Source organism: Rutidosis leptorrhynchoides, chromosome 5, assembly GCF_046630445.1.
Source record: "Rutidosis leptorrhynchoides isolate AG116_Rl617_1_P2 chromosome 5, CSIRO_AGI_Rlap_v1, whole genome shotgun sequence".
Classification (NCBI taxonomy): domain Eukaryota; kingdom Viridiplantae; phylum Streptophyta; class Magnoliopsida; order Asterales; family Asteraceae; genus Rutidosis; species Rutidosis leptorrhynchoides.
Genome location: NC_092337.1, coordinates 405,216,820 through 405,229,017, shown reverse-complemented (window position 1 = coordinate 405,229,017; position 12,198 = coordinate 405,216,820).

The following is a 12,198-nucleotide window of genomic DNA, read 5'->3' as shown; positions in this document are numbered from 1 at the left end:
ATATATATGGATATACATATGGTTAACATGAGATTATGATAAGTAAGTATCTCCATAAGTATATTAACAATGAGTTATATACATATAAACAAGACTACTAACTTAAGGATTTCGAAACGAGACATATATGTAACGATTATCGTTGTAAAGACATTTAAATGTATATATATCATATTAAGATATATTAATATATCATAATATCATGATAATATAATAATTTAACATCTCATTAGATATAATAAACAATGGGTTAACAACATTAATTGAGATCGTTAACTTAAAGGTTTCAAAACAACACTTACATGTAACGACTAACGATGACTTAACGACTCAGTTAAAATGTATATACATGTAGTGTATTTAGATGTATTAAAATTGAAATGTCCCGTTCTTATTGATTAAAAACGTTCCATATTAATTGATTTCGTTGCGAGGTTTTGACCTCTATATGAGACGTTTTTCAAAGACTGCATTCATTTTAAAACAAACCATAACCTTTATTTCATCAATAAAGGTTTAAAAAGCTTTACGTAGATTATCAAATAATGATAATCTAAAATATCCTATTTACACACGACCATTACATAATGGTTTAGAATACAAATATGTTACAACAAAATAAGTTTCTTGAATGCAGTTTTTACACAATATCATACAAGCATGGACTCCAAATCTCGTCCTTATTTAAGTATGCGACAGCGGAAGCTCTTAATAATCACCTGAGAATAAACATGCTTAAAACGTCAACAAAAATGTTGGTGAGTTATAGGTTTAACCTATATATATCAAATCATAATAATAGACCACAAGATTTCATATTTCAATATACATCCCATACATAGAGATAAAAATCATTCATATGGTGAACACCTGGTAACCGACATTAACAAGATGCATATATAAGAATATCCCCATCATTCCGGGACACCCTTCGGATATGATATAAATTTCGAAGTACTAAAGCATCCGGTACTTTGGATGGGGCTTGTTGGGCCCGATAGATCTATCTTTAGGATTCGCGTCAATTAGGGTGTCTGTTCCCTAATTCTTAGATTACCAGACTTAATAAAAAGGGGCATATTCGATTTCGATAATTCAACCATAGAATGTAGTTTCACGTACTTGTGTCTATTTTGTAAATCATTTATAAAACCTGCATGTATTCTCATCCCAAAAATATTAGATTTTAAAAGTGGGACTATAACTCACTTTCACAGATTTTTACTTCGTCGGGAAGTAAGACTTGGCCACTGGTTGATTCACGAACCTATAACAATATATACATATATATCAAAGTATGTTCAAAATATATTTACAACACTTTTAATATATTTTGATGTTTTAAGTTTATTAAGTCAGCTATCCTCGTTAGTAACCTACAACTAGTTGTCCACAGTTAGATGTACAGAAATAAATCGATAAATATTATCTTGAATCAATCCACGACCCAGTGTATACGTATCTCAGTATTGATCACAACTCAAACTATATATATTTTGGAATCAACCTCATCCCTGTATAGCTAACTCCAACATTCACATATAGAGTGTCTATGGTTGTTCCGAAATATATATAGATGTGTCGACATGATAGGTCGAAACATTGTATACGTGTCTATGGTATCTCAAGATTACATAATATACAATACAAGTTGATTAAGTTATGATTGGAATAGATTTGTTACCAATTTTCACGTAGCTAAAATGAGAAAAATTATCCAATCTTGTTTTACCCATAACTTCTTTATTTTAAATCCGTTTTGAGTGAATCAAATTGCTATGGTTTCATATTGAACTATATTTTATGAATCTAAACAGAAAAAGTATAGGTTTATAGTCGAAAAAATAAGTTACAAGTCGTTTTTGTAAAGGTAGTCATTTCAGTCGAAAGAACGACGTCTAGATGACCATTTTAGAAAACATACTTCCACTTTGAGTTTAACCATAATTTTTGAATATAGTTTCATGTTCATAATAAAAATCATTTTCTCAGAATAACAACTTCTAAATCAAAGTTTATCATAGTTTTTAATTAACTAACCCAAAACAGCCCGCGGTGTTACTACGATGGCGTAAATCCGGTTTTACGGTGTTTTTCGTGTTTCCAGGTTTTAAATCATTAAGTTAGCATATCATATAGATATAGAACATGTGTTTAGTTGATTTTAAAAGTCAAGTTAGAAGGATTAACTTTTGTTTGCGAACAAGTTTAGAATTAACTAAACTATGTTCTAGTGATTACGAGTTTAAACCTTCGAATAAGATAGTTTTATATATATGAATCGAATGATGTTATGAACATCATTACTACCTCAAGTTTAGTAGGTAAACCTACTGGAAGTGACAATAAATGATCTAGCTTCAAAGGATCTTGGATGGCTTGAAAGTTCTTGAAGTAGGATCATGACACAAAAACAAGTTCAAGTAAGATTTTTTACTCGAATTAAGATAGTTTATAGTTATAGAAATTGAATCAAAGTTTGAATATGAATATTACCTTGAATAAGAAAGATAACCTACTGTATATTACAAAGGTTTCTTGTTCTTGAAGTGTTCTTCCTATGATGATTATAGCTTGATTCTTGAAGTGATTTTTGATGAAGATGATGATTAACTACTGGAAAAATATGTTCATAATAGTGTGGGTGTGTTGAGAGAGAATTAGAAAGAGAATTGGAAGTGAAATGGAGTGAATGATGAGTGGTAATTGGTGAGTGGTGAGTGGGGTTAAAAGGAGTTCTAGTTAGTTGACTAGCTCATGGTAGAAGTTAAAATTGATTAGTCATACATGACATAATCAAGAGTGGAATCCCATGCTAGTTCCTATTGGTATATACCCATAGTAAGTACGTTTTGAAGCTGTGTATAATACGGGTAAAAATACGACTAGAATTCTTGATGAAAGAAAAGAATGGGAAAGTAACTGTAACCATTTTCGTTAAGTATGAGTGTTTTGATATATGTCTTGAAGTCTTCCAAAATTATTTTAATACATCTAAATACACTACATGTATATACATTTTAACTGAGTCGTTAAGTCATCGTTAGTCGTTACATGTAAGTGTTGTTTTGAAACCTTTAAGTTAACGATCTCAATTAATGTTGTTAACCCATTGTTTATTATATCTAATGAGATGTTAAATTATTATATTATCATGATATTATGATATATTAATATATCTTAATATGATATATATACATTTAACTGTCGTTACAACGATAATCGTTACATATATGTCTCGTTTCGAAATCCTTAAGTTAGTAGTCTTGTTTATATGTATATAACTCATTGTTAATATACTTATGGAGATACTTACTTATCATAATCTCATGTTAACCATATGTATATCCATATATATATATATCGTCATGTCGTTTTTACAAGTTTTAACGTTCGTGAATCGCAGGCCAACTTGGGTGGTCAATTGTCTATATGAAACATATTTCAATTAATCAAGTCTTAACAAGTTTGATTGCTTAACATGTTGGAAACATTTAATCATGTAAATATCAATCTCAATTAATATATATAAACATGGAAAAGTTCGGGTCACTACAGTACCTACCCGTTAAATAAATTTCGTCCCGAAATTTTAAGCTGTTGAAGGTGTTGACGAATCTTCTGGAAATAGATGCGGGTATTTCTTCCTCATCTGATCTTCACGCTCCCAGGTGAACTCGGGTCCTCTACGAGCATTCCATCGAACCTTAACAATTGGTATCTTGTTTTGCTTAAGTCTTTTAACCTCACGATCCATTATTTCGACGGGTTCTTCGATGAATTGAAGTTTTTCGTTGATTTGGATTTCATCTAACGGAATAGTGAGATCTTCTTTAGCAAAACATTTCTTAAAATTCGAGACATGGAAAGTGTTATGTACAGCGGCGAGTTATTGAGGTAACTCAAGTCGGTAAGCTACTGGTCCGACACGATCAATAATCTTGAATGGTCTAATATACCTTGGATTTAATTTCCCTCGTTTACCAAATCGAACAACGCCTTTCCAAGGTGCAACTTTAAGCATGACCATCTCTCCAATTTCAAATTCTATATCTTTTCTTTTAATGTCAGCGTAGCTCTTTTGTCGACTTTGGGCGGTTTTCAACCGTTGTTGAATTTGGATGATCTTTTCGGTAGTTTCTTGTATAATCTCCGGACCCGTAATCTGTCTATCCCCCACTTCACTCCAACAAATTGGAGACCTGCACTTTCTACCATAAAGTGCTTCAAACGGCGCCATCTCAATGCTTGAATGGTAGCTGTTGTTGTAGGAAAATTCTGCTAACGGTAGATGTCGATCCCAACTGTTTCTGAAATCAATAACACATGCTCGTAGCATGTCTTCAAGCGTTTGTATCATCCTTTCACTCTGCCCATCAGTTTGTGGATGATAGGCAGTACTCATGTCTAGACGAGTTCCTAATGCTTGCTGTAATGTCTGCCAGAATCTTGAAATAAATCTGCCATCCCTATCAGAGATAATAGAGATTGGTATTCCATGTCTGGAGACGACTTCCTTCAAATACAGTCGTGCTAACTTCTCCATCTTGTCATCTTCTCTTATTGGCAGGAAGTGTGCTGATTTGGTGAGACGATCAACTATTACCCAAATAGTATCAAAACCACTTGCAGTCCTTGGCAATTTAGTAATGAAATCCATGGTAATGTTTTCCCATTTCCATTCCGGGATTTCGGTTTGTTGAAGTAGACCTGATGGTTTCTGATGCTCAGCTTTGACCTTAGAACACGTTAAACATTCTCCTACGTATTTAGCAACATCGGCTTTCATACCCGGCCACCAAAAATGTTTCTTGAGATCCTTGTACATCTTCCCCATTCCAGGATGTATTGAGTATCTAGTTTTATGAGCTTCTCTAAGTACCATTTCTCTCATATCTCCAAATTTTGGTACCCAAATCCTTTCAGCCCTATACCGGGTTCCGTCTTCCCGAATATTAAGATGCTTCTCCGATCCTTTGGGTATTTCATCCTTTAAATTTCCCTCTTTTAAAACTCCTTGTTGCGCCTCCTTTATTTGAGTAGTAAGGTTATTGTGAATCATTATATTCATAGATTTTACTCGAATGGGTTCTCTGTCCTTCCTGCTCAAGGCATCGGCTACCACATTTGCCTTCCCCGGGTGGTAACGAATCTCAAAGTCGTAATCATTCAATAATTCAATCCACCTACGCTGCCTCATATTTAGTTGTTTCTGATTAAATATGTGTTGAAGACTTTTGTGGTCGGTATATATAATACTTTTGACCCCATATAAGTAGTGCCTCCAAGTCTTTAATGCAAAAACAACCGTGCCTAATTCCAAATCATGCGTCGTATAATTTTGTTCGTGAATCTTCAATTGTCTAGACGCATAAGCAATCACCTTCGTTCGTTGCATTAATACACAACCGAGACCTTGCTTTGATGCGTCACAATAAATCACAAAATCATCATTCCCTTCAGGCAATGACAATATAGGTGCCGTAGTTAGCTTTTTCTTCAATAACTGAAACGCTTTCTCTTGTTCATCATTCCATTCAAATTTCTTCCCTTTATGCGTTAATGCAGTCAAGGGTTTTGCTATTCTGGAAAAGTCTTGGATGAACCTTCTGTAGTAACCAGCTAGTCCTAAAAACTGGCGTATGTGTTTCGGAGTTTTCGGGGTTTCCCACTTTTCAACAGTTTCTATCTTTGCCGGATCCACCTTAATACCTTCTTTGTTCACTATGTGACCGAGGAATTGAACTTCTTCCAACCAAAATGCACACTTTGAAAACTTAGCATACAATTCTTCCTTCCTTAATACTTCTAACACCTTTCTCAAATGTTCACCGTGTTCTTGGTCATTCTTTGAGTAAATAAGTATGTCATCAATGAAAACAATGACAAACTTGTCAAGGTATGGTCCACACACTCGGTTCATAAGGTCCATGAACACAACTGGTGCATTAGTTAAACCAAACGGCATGACCATAAACTCGTAATGACCGTAACGTGTTCTAAAAGCAGTCTTTGGAATATCATCTTCTTTCACCCGCATTTGATGATACCCGGAACGTAAGTCAATCTTTGAATAAACAGACGAGCCTTGTAGTTGATCAAATAAGTCGTCGATTCTCGGTAGTGGGTAGCGGTTCTTGATGGTAAGTTTGTTCAACTCTCGGTAGTCGATACACAACCTGAATGTACCATCTTTCTTCTTGACAAACAAAACAGGAGCTCCCCACGGTGATGTGCTTGGTCGAATGAAACCACGCTCTAAAAGTTCTTGTAATTGGCTTTGCAGTTCTTTCATCTCGCTGGGTGTGAGTCTGTAAGGAGCACGAGCTATTGGTGCAGCTCCTGGTACAAGATCTATTTGAAATTCAACGGATCGATGTGGGGGTAATCCTGGTAATTCTTTCGGAAATACATCGGGAAATTCTTTTGCAATGGGAACATCATTGATGCTCTTTTCTTCAGTTTGTACTTTCTCGACGTGTGCTAGAACAGCATAGCAACCTTTTCTTATTAGTTTTTGTGCCTTCAAATTACTAATAAGATGTAGCTTCGTGTTGCCCTTTTCTCCATACACCATTAAGGGTTTTCCTTTTTCTCGTATAATGCGAATTGCATTTTTGTAACAAACGATCTCTGCTTTCACTTCTTTCAACCAGTCCATACCGATTATCACATCAAAACTCCCTAACTCTACTGGTATCAAATCAATCTTAAATGTTTCGCTAACCAGTTTAATTTCTCGATTCCGACATATATTATCTGCTGAAATTAATTTACCATTTGCTAATTCGAGTAAAAATTTACTATCCAAAGGCGTCAATGGATAACTTAATTTAGCACAAAAATCTCTACTCATATAGCTTCTATCCGCACCCGAATCAAATAAAACGTAAGCAGATTTATTGTCAATAAGAAACGTACCCGTAACAAGCTCCGGGTCTTCCTGTGCCTCTGCCGCATTAATATTGAAAACTCTTCCACGGCCTTGTCCATTCGTGTTCTCCTGGTTCGGGCAATTTCTAATAATGTGGCCCGGTTTTCCACATTTATAACAAACTACATTGGCATAACTTGCTCCGACACTACTTGCTCCGCCATTACTCGTTCCGACACCATTTGTTCCTTTCGTTCTATTAACCCCTGGTCCGTAGACCTCACACTTCGCCGCGCTATGACCATTTCTTTTACACTTGTTGCAAAATTTGGTGCAGAACCCCGAGTGATACTTTTCACACCTTTGGCATAGCTGCTTCTGATTGTTGTTGTTGTTGTTGCGGTTATTATTGTTGTTGGGATGATTGTTGTAGTTGCTTTTGTTGTTGTTGTTGTTGTTGTTGTTGTTGTTGGGCCGTTTTTTGTAGTTGCGATTGATGTTGCGATTGTTGGGATAATTGTTGCGATTATTGTTGTAATTGCTGTTGTTGTTGTATTGGTGATTCTTATCACCGTTTTCCTCCCACTTTCTTTTGACTTGCTTCACATTGGCCTCTTCAGCAGTCTGTTCTTTAATTCTTTCTTCAGTCTGGTTCACTAGTTTGTGAGCCATTCTACATGCCTGTTGTATGGAGGCGGGCTCGTGTGAACTTATATCTTCTTGGATTCTTTCCGGTAATCCTTTCACAAACGCGTCGATCTTCTCTTCCTCATCTTCGAATGCTCCCGGACACAATAGGCACAATTCTGTGAATCGTCTTTCGTACGTGGTAATATCAAATCCTTGGGTTCGTAACCCTCTAAGTTCTGTCTTGAGCTTATTGACCTCGGTTCTGGAACGGTACTTCTCGTTCATCAAGTGCTTGAATGCTGATCACGGTAGTGCGTACGCATCGTCTTGTCCCACTTGCTCTAGATAGGTATTCCACCATGTTAACGCAGAACCTGTGAAGGTATGCGTAGCGTACTTCACTTTGTCCTCTTCAGTACACTTACTTATGGCAAACACCGATTCGACCTTCTCGGTCCACCGTTTCAATCCGATCGGTCCTTCGGTTCCATCAAATTCCAAAGGTTTGCAGGCAGTGAATTCTTTGTAGGTACATCCTACACGATTTCCTGTACTGCTAGATCCAAGGTTATTGTTGGTATGTAGCGCAACCTGTACTGCGGCTATGTTTGAAGCTAGAAAAGTACGGAATTCCTCTTCATTCATATTCACGGTGTGTCGAGTAGTCGGTGCCATTTCCTTCAAAATAGTCAAATGGAACAAGTTAATCATACAGAATATTAAGAGTAGTTAATAGTATTTCGTAGCATAATATGAACTCATTTATAAAAGCTTTTTCTTCATATTAGCATTTTATAAGTTTAAATTCGGGTAGTACCTACCCGTTAAGTTCATACTTAGTAGCTAATATACAATTCAACTACTACAATTCTATATGAAAAACTGATTATAATAATATTTCTCGTTCAAACTTTTATACAATATTTTACAAACTTACAATACCGCTTATTTTACATAAAGCATGAAATATAGCACACAATAACTTTGATACAAGATAGTTGTGAAGATAATTCTAGCTAGTACACAAGTCGTTCAGCAAAGGCAATAAAGACACGTAATTCATACGTCCAGAAACAAGTCATGCATTCTGGTTTTACTAGGACTACTTCCCATCCTTGGTCTTGTGGAACATAACCGTTATGGCCGTTGATAAGACAGCGTGTTGTAACGTCGTCAAAGGGACGAGGGTTACGTAATGTCCAACAGTCCCGTAACAATCTAAAAACCTCATTTCTTACCCCAATTACCGACTCCGTCACTTGTGGAAACGTTTTGTTTAATAGTTGTAGCCTGATGTTCTTGTTCTCACTTTAGTGAGAATCGAACATTACTAATCCGTAAGCATAACATGCTTCTTTATGTTGCATGTTAGCCGCTTTTTCTAAATCACGAAGTCCAATATTCGGATATATTGAGTCAAAATAATTTCTTAACCCGTTGCGTAAAATAGCATTTGGGTTCCCCGCAATATATGCGTCAAAGTAAACACATCGTAACTTATGGGTTTCCCAATGTGATATCCCCCATCTTTCAAACGAAAGTCTCTTATAAACCAAGACATTCTTGGAATGTTCTTCGAATGTCTTACAAACTGATCTCGCCTTAAATAGTTGTACCGAGGAATTCTGACCGACTCTAGACAAGATTTCATCAATCATGTCTCCGGGTAAGTCTCTTAAAATATTGGGTTGTCTATCCATTTTGTGTTTTTAAACTGTAAAATAGACAAGAGTTAGATTCATAAAAAAATATTTATTAATACAAGCAATTTTTACATATATCATAAAGCATAAGCACACTATATTACATATATTACAGCACACGAATACAACTATCTTATTCCGACTCGCTCGTTTCTTCTTCTTCTTCAGTTTTGGTTCGTTTTGCCAAGTTTCTAGGGATATATGATGTTCCCCTAATACGAGCCGTCGTTGTCCACATTGGTTTAGAAAAACCTGGTGGTTTAGAGGTTCCCGGGTCATTGTTACAACTTAAGGACTTCGGGGGTTGATGATACATATAAAGTTCATCGGGGTTGGAATTAGATTTCTCTATTTTTATGCCCTTTCCCTTATTATTTTCTTTTGCCTTTTTAAATTCAGTTGGGATAATTTCTATAACATCATTGGAATTCTCGTCGGAATCCGATTCATCGGAGAATTGGTAATCCTCCCAATATTTTGCTTCCTTGGCGGAAACACCATTGACCATAATTAACCTTGGTCGGTTGGTTGAGGATTCTCTTTTACTTAACCGTTTTATTATTTCCCCCACCGGTTCCGATTCTTCTTCCGGTTCTGATTCTTCTTCCGGTTCCGATTCTTCTTCCGGTTCCGACTCTTCTTCCGGTTCCTCTTCGGGAACTTGTGAATCAGTCCACGAATCATTCCAATTTACATTTGACTCTTCATTATTATTAGGTGAGTCAATGAGACTTGTTCTAGAGGTAGACATCTATCACATAATATCAAACACGTTAAGAGATTAATATATCACATAATATTCATATGTTAAAAATATATAGTTTCCAACAAAAATGTTAAGCAATCATTTTTAAAGAAAACACGGTCGAAGTCCAGACTCACTAATGCATCCTAACAAACTCGATAAGACACACTAATGCAAATTTTCTGGTTCTCTAAGACTAACGCTCGGATACCAACTGAAATGTCCCGTTCTTATTGATTAAAAACGTTCCATATTAATTGATTTCGTTGCGAGGTTTTGACCTCTATATGAGACGTTTTTCAAAGACTGCATTCATTTTAAAACAAACCATAACCTTTATTTCATCAATAAAGGTTTAAAAAGCTTTACGTAGATTATCAAATAATGATAATCTAAAATATCCTGTTTACACACGACCATTACATATTGGTTTAGAATACAAATATGTTACAACAAAATAAGTTTCTTGAATGCAGTTTTTACACAATATCATACAAGCATGGACTCCAAATCTCGTCCTTATTTAAGTATGCGATAGCGGAAGCTCTTAATAATCACCTGAGAATAAACATGCTTAAAACGTCAACAAAAATGTTGGTGAGTTATAGGTTTAACCTATATATATCAAATCATAATAATAGACCACAAGATTTCATATTTCAATATACATCCCATACATAGAGATAAAAATCATTCATATGGTGAACACCTGGTAACCGACATTAATAAGATGCATATATAAGAATATTCCCATCATTCCGGGACACCCTTCGGATATGATATAAATTTCGAAGTACTAAAGCATCCGGTACTTTGGATGGGGCTTGTTGGGCCCGATAGATCTATCTTTAGGATTCGCGTCAATTAGGGTGTCTGTTCCCTAATTCTTAGATTACCAGACTTAATAAAAAGGGGCATATTCGATTTCGATAATTCAACCATAGAATGTAGTTTCACGTACTTGTGTCTATTTTGTAAATCATTTATAAAACCTGCATGTATTCTCATCCCAAAAATATTAGATTTTAAAAGTGGGACTATAACTCACTTTCACAGATTTTTACTTCGTCGGGAAGTAAGACTTGGCCACTGGTTGATTCACGAACCTATAACAATATATACATATATATCAAAGTATGTTCAAAATATATTTACAACACTTTTAATATATTTTGATGTTTTAAGTTTATTAAGTCAGCTATCCTCGTTAGTAACCTACAACTAGTTGTCCACAGTTAGATGTACAGAAATAAATCGATAAATATTATCTTGAATCAATCCACAACCCAGTGTATATGTATCTCAGTATTGATCACAACTCAAACTATATATATTTTGGAATCAACCTCAACCCTGTATAGCTAACTCCAACATTCACATATAGAGTGTCTATGGTTGTTCCGAAATATATATAGATGTGTCGACATGATAGGTCGAAACATTGTATACGTGTCTATGGTATCTCAAGATTACATAATATACAATACAAGTTGATTAAGTTATGGTTGGAATAGATTTGTTACCAATTTTCACGTAGCTAAAATGAGAAAAATTATCCAATCTTGTTTTACCCATAACTTCTTTATTTTAAATCCGTTTTGAGTGAATCAAATTGCTATGGTTTCATATTGAACTCTATTTTATGAATCTAAACAGAAAAAGTATAGGTTTATAGTCGAAAAAATAAGTTACAAGTCGTTTTTGTAAAGGTAGTCATTTCAGTCGAAAGAACGACGTCTAGATGACTATTTTAGAAAACATACTTCCACTTTGAGTTTAACCATAATTTTTGGATATAGTTTCATGTTCATAATAAAAATCATTTTCTCAGAATAACAACTTCTAAATCAAAGTTTATCATAGTTTTTAATTAACTAACCCAAAACAGCCCGCGGTGTTACTACGACGGCGTAAATCCGGTTTTACGGTGTTTTTCGTGTTTCCAGGTTTTAAATCATTAAGTTAGCATATCATATAGATATAGAACATGTGTTTAGTTGATTTTAAAAGTCAAGTTAGAAGGATTAACTTTTGTTTGCGAACAAGTTTAGAATTAACTAAACTATGTTCTAGTGATTACGAGTTTAAACCTTCGAATAAGATAGTTTTATATATATGAATCGAATGATGTTATGAACATCATTACTACCTCAAGTTTAGTAGGTAAACCTACTGGAAGTGACAATAAATGATCTAGCTTCAAAGGATCTTGGATGGCTTGAAAGTTCTTGAAGTAGGATCATGAC